General features: G+C 47.5%; 1 pseudogene; it reads right to left on the reverse strand.

Moving 5' to 3' along the window:
- The window catches only part of LOC120049047, a 48,751-nt pseudogene extending 43,021 nt beyond the window's left edge, over positions 1-5,730 (reverse strand).
- Between the last annotated feature and the right edge of the window lie 270 nt (positions 5,731-6,000).

Below are 6,000 nucleotides of genomic sequence, written 5' to 3' on the forward strand. Positions count from 1 at the left end.
GTACCACCAGTTCCGGTACCACGCACCAGGCCTACTGTGCGCCTCAGCCGGCCAGAGTCTGCCATCTGCCCAGTGCCGTTTGAACTGCCCGCCAGCCTAGCGTCATCTAAGCTGTCCGTCTGCCCAGCGCCGTTTGAGCTGCCCGCCTGCCCAGCGCCATCTGAGCTGTCCGTCTGCCCAGCGCCATCTGAGCTGCTCGTCTGCCCAGCGCCATCTGAGCTGCCCGTCTGCCCAGCGCCATCTGAGCTGCCTGCCTGCCCAGCGCCATCTGAGCTGCCTGCCTGCCCTGCCCCATCTGAGCCGTCCGTCAGTCAGGAGCCGCTAGAGCCGTCCGTCAGTCAGGAGCTGCCAGAGCCGACCACCAGACAGGAGCTGCCAGAGTCGCCCGCCAGTCAGGAGCTGCCAGAGCCGCCCGCCAGTCAGGAGCTGCCAGAGCCGCCCGCCAGTTAGGAGCTGCCAGAGCCGCCCGCCAGTCAGGAGCCGCCCGCCAGTCATGAGCCGCCCGCCAGTCATGAGCCGCCCTCCAGTCATGAGCCGCCCTCCAGTCATGAGCCGCCCTCCAGTCATGAGCCGCCCTCCAGTCATGAGCCGCCACTCAGTCCGGAGCCGCCACTCAGTCCGGAGCTGCCCCTCAGTCCGGAGCTGCCCCTCAGTCCGGAGCTGCCCCTCAGTCCGGAGCTGCCCCTCAGTCCAGAGTTGCCCCTCAGTCCGGAGCTACCACTCAGTCCGGAGCTGCCCCTCCGTCCAGTGGCGCCCTCTACGATGGTCTTCAGTCCGGGACTCGCTGCAAGGGTCCTCGTTCCTGGGAGGCCACCTAAGCGGGTATTGACTATGGTGGAGTGGGGTCCACGTCCCGCACCCGAGCCACCGCCGTAGGAAGGCCCACCCGGACCCTCCCCTTCTGTGTCAGGTTTTGCGGCCGGAGTCCGCACCTTTGGGGGGGGGGGGGGTACTGTCACCCCCTGGCCTTAGTTATCTTTGTTTTCTTTATTATTTTAGTTAGGTCAGGGTGTGACATGGGGGATGTTTGTGTGTTTTTGTCTCGTCTAGGGTGTTTGTATTGTCCAGGGGGTGTTTGTAGAGTTCATGGGGTTGTGTTCATTGTAGGTGTTTATGTAAGTCTATGGTTGCCTAGATTGGTTCTCAATTAGAGACAGCTGTCTATCGTTGTCTCTGATTGGGAGCCATATTTAGGCAGCCATAGTCATTAGGTAGGTTGTGGGTGATTGTCTATGTGTAAGTTGCCAGTGTCTGCACTTATTGTTTGTATAGCTTCACGTTCGTCGGTTTGTTGTTTTGTTAGTTTGTAAAAGTGTTAGTTTCATCTTCATTAAAAAGTAAGATGTATTGTTATCACGCTGCGCCTTGGTCCTCCTCTCCTTCGCGTAACGACGACCGAGACAGTCCGTTACGTTTATGGGTGGTCAATTAAGGAAGACATCCTCTTCTGCAAACCACTGGAAACCAGGACAACAGAAGAGGACATTTTTAAAGTACTGGACAGCTTTGTGACATCAAATGGACTTTGGTGGTCAAGATGTGTTGGTATCTGTACTGATGGCACAAACGCCATGACAGGGAGACATAGTAACGCACGTGCAAGCAGTTGCTCCCGACACCACTTGGGTACACTGCAGCATCCACTGAGGGATTGCTGCCAAATAGATGCCTGACAGCTTGAAAGACGTTTTGAACACTCCAGTGACAATGGTTAACTTTGTTAAAGCAAGGCCCCTGAACTCTTGTGTATTTTCTGCACTATGCAATGATATGGGCAGCGAACATGTAACGCTTTTACAACATACAGAAGTGCGCTGGTGGTCAAGGGGCAAAGAATTGACACGTTTTTTTAAATTGAGAGACAAGCTTCAAGTTTTCTTTACTGACCATAATTTTTACTTGTCTGACCACTTGCATGATGACTAGTTTCTCACACAACTGGCCTATCTGGGTGATGTTTTTTCTCAGTTGAATGATCTGAATCTAGGATTACAGGGACTCTCCGCAACTATATTCAATGTGCGGGCCAAAGTTGAGCCTATGATTAAGAAGTTGGAGCTCTTCTCTGTCTGCATTAACAAGGACAACACACAGGTCTTTCCATCATTGTATGATTTTTGTGTGTGCAAATGAACTCAAGCTTACGGACAATGTCAAATGTGAAATAGCGAAGCACCTGAGTGAGTTGGGTGCGCAATTACGCAGGTACTTTCCCGAAAAGGATGACACAAACAACTGGATTCGTTATCCCTTTCATGCCCTGCCTCCAGTCCACTTACCGGTATCTGAACAAGAGAGCCTCATTGAAATTGCAACAAGCGGTTCTGTGAAAATTGAATTTAAACAGAAGCTACTGCCAGATTTTTGGATTGGGCTGTGCTCAGAGTATCCTGCCTTGGCAAATCGCGCTGTTAAAACACTGATGCCCTTTGCAAACAGGTACCTATGTGAGAGTGGATTCTCAGCCCTCACTAGCATGAAAACTAAATACAGGCACAGACTGTGTGGGAAATGATTTAAGACTGAGACTCTCTCCAATACAACCCAACATTGCAAAGTTATGTGCATCCTTTCAAGCAAACCCTTCTCATTAACCTGTGGTGAGTTATTCACAATTTACAATTAACAAATAACGTTTTATATGTAAGATGGCTAAATAAAGAGCAAAAGTATTGATTATTATATTATTATTTGTGCCCTGGTCCTATAAGAGCTCTTTGTCACTTCAAACGAGCCGGGCTGTGACAAAAACCCACACTCATTCTTATGTTTAATAAATGTATCGTATAATGTGTGTGTGGCAGGCTTACAATGATGGCAAAAAACATTTGAGAGTGCGCTGACCCTGGTGCTAGAGGGGGTACGCAGCTGGAGGTTGAATGTTTGAAGGGGTACGGGACTATCAAAGTTTGGGAACCACTGATCTAGGTTAAGTTTTGTGGTGATCCGTGTATGGTTAAGGTAAGGCTTTAGGAGACTGAGCTGATCATAGACCTGTGCATATACTGACATCTTTGATATTGTGGTATCAGATAAATCGGTCAACTGACGAAACGCGCACACACACACACCACACAGAGGAACGGCCCACATTCAGTTAAAAGCAGCTAGTCTCTGAACTACAAATGATTGCACATAGAAGCAAATATGTCCACGTTTCTTGATGTTTATCAAACAGATCAGACTCAATTCACACAGTAGATAAGGAAGCAAACCAGTCCAGTTTTAGTAGTATGTAGTATGTGGTACATTTCACAACTCTTAGTACAAAACTCCAAACTAGTCACACTTGTAAGACAGTCTTTTATTCAAAACATGTCATTGTGCATTCATTTGGATTTTAAACATCTCTCACCACATAACCCTTGATTCAAAATATATTTATAGTGAAATGTAAATGAGAACATGGCTTTAATCACCAAAACACAATATAAGGATATCTTTTCAATTGAGTCGTTTTAACTACCAGTTAATCCAATAGCAAACAATGCAAGATACTCGTTTCAAATCACCCTTAGAAGAAGTGATGAAAGTAATATGCTCCACTACTGTAAATTACACAGTTCACATTAGGCAATACACTTACATTACCCAACAAAATTGACAGAACATCTATAATTTCCATAATATCTATCAAAGGTGTGATCAATGAATCATGAATACAATTTTTTTTTCTACTTTTCAGATATAATTGCAACATAGATGTACTGTCTGTAATCAAATGTCACAAAATTCAATGCAACAAATGAAAGGAATGAAAATAAAACATAACGTTTAGCACACATTAATTTGCATGCAAGTGTTTCTTGAGCATTTGGCCATCATTTCTCATCCACATCACGGTGAATGTCCTCATTGTTCACGCACCGTGGGAAAAACATCTTGGCATGGCGAATCCAAGCTTGACATTGGTCTGCATTGATGTTGTCGTATGACTCATCCTTGGCCAGAAGGAGGGTGGCATGTTCATGGGGATGGCGATCATACACCTTCCACCTCCATGCTGAAAATGTTTATTCAATAGCTTTGAAGAAAGGAGAGTATGCGGGCAGGTATAGGGTCACGAATCGGGGATGGGCCCGAAACCGTGCCTGAACCAACTCTGCATGGTGGAACCTGACATTGTCCCACACCTTGACAGGCCTGCTCATTTTAATTGAGAAACACAATGAGGTGTGCAGCGTTGCAGTCTCCAAGAAATGGCCTAGATCCTACCACACCATCTTCAGAGATAGCTGTGCACATGGAGATGTTTCCCCCACGTTATCCAGGCACTTGGGCGGTCGCCCATTGGCTGATGATGCTCTGCCCACGATGCTGAGTTTGAAGCCTGCTTCACTCACAAAGATATACTTGTGATGGTTCACAACAACATCAATCACCCTCTTTTTACAGTATAGTTCCAATATGATATTGTGAAGTAGCATGTGCATCAAATAGTAACGGCAATACAGTATATATTGCTGTACCTGAACATACTCGGCCCGCAGTTGTTTCACCCGGTCGTTGTTTCTTTTAAAAGGCACCAGGTAAATGTGTTTCATAGATACCTGGTGCCTCTTCAAAAGACAGGCGATTGTTGGTAGGCTGATGGATGCCACATTGGCAAAGATGTCATCGTTCTCCATCAACCAATCAGTCAAATGTATTTATGAAGCCCTTTTTACATCAGCCGATGTCACAAAGTGCTATACAGAAACCCAGCCTAAAACCCCAAACAGCAAGCAATGCAGAAGCATGGTGGCTAGGAAAAACTCCCTAGAAAGGCAGGAACTTAGGAAGAAACCTAGAGAGGAAGCATGCTCTGAGGGGTGGCCAGTCGTCTTCTGGTTGTGCCGGGTGGAGATTATAACTGTCACGCCATGATCTGTTTCACCTGTTCCTGTGATTGTCTCCACCCCCTCCAGGTGTCGCTTATTTTCTCCAGTGTATTTATCCCTGTGTTTCCTGTCTCTCTGTGCCAGTTTGTCTTGTATGTTAGTCAAGTCAACCCGTGTGGTTTTTCCCATAATCCTTTTGCTATTCTCTTTTTGTTAGTCTTCCTGGTTTTGACCCCTGCCTGACTCTGGACTACTTTCCCGCCCGCCTGATCATCCTGCCTGTCCTGACCTTCGGTACCTTTTGGACTCTGAACTGGTTTTGACCTTTTTGCCTGTCCACGACCATTCTCTCTCCTTACCCCTTTGGATTAATAAATATTGTAAGACTCCAACCATCTGCCTCCTGTGTCTGCATTTGGGTCTCGCCTTGTGTCATGATAATAACAGTACATGGCCAAGATGTTCAAATGTTCATAGATGACCAGCAATGGCCTGCTTTATTGCGGACAGCTCTATGTCATTCCTGGGCCTCACCATTTCCACCACTGCCCACTCCTGTTGGTCGATCAGCACACGGCTGCATGCATTTACAATATGTCACTGTAAATGTAATGGTAAAGCATAGTGCATGTCCTGCAGAGATACCGGTTATCTTGGCAAAATGTTCCAATGATCGAATTGACAGTTATCTTCAGATTTGGGTGAACTAATCTGGTAGCCTCTGCCATGGTAAGGTCTCTGTTTACTACACGGTCAACAATTTTGGCACAGACTTCATTAGACACAACAGTTCCCTGCTGTCTGCCTCCCCCGCTCTGATGTTCACCTCTTTGACGGGGCCCATGCCCACCGCTTTGACCTCTTTGACGGGGTCCATGCCCACCGCTTTGACCTCTTTGACGGGGCCCATGCCCACCTCTTTGACGGGTCCCATGCCCACCTCTTTGACCTCTTTGACGGGGTCCATGCCCACCTCTTTGAACTCTTTGATGGGGCCCATGCCCACCTCTTTGACGGGGCCCATGCCCACCTCTTTGACCTCTTTGACAGGGTCCATGCCCACCTCTTTGACCTCTTTGATGGGGCCCATGCCCACCTCTTTGAACTCTTTGATGGGGCCCATGCCCACCTCTTTGACCTCTTTGATGGAGTCCATGCCCACCTCTTTGACGGGGCCCAT

The sequence above is a fragment of the Salvelinus namaycush genome, chromosome 6 (assembly GCF_016432855.1).
Source record: "Salvelinus namaycush isolate Seneca chromosome 6, SaNama_1.0, whole genome shotgun sequence".
Taxonomy (NCBI): Eukaryota; Metazoa; Chordata; class Actinopteri; order Salmoniformes; family Salmonidae; genus Salvelinus; species Salvelinus namaycush.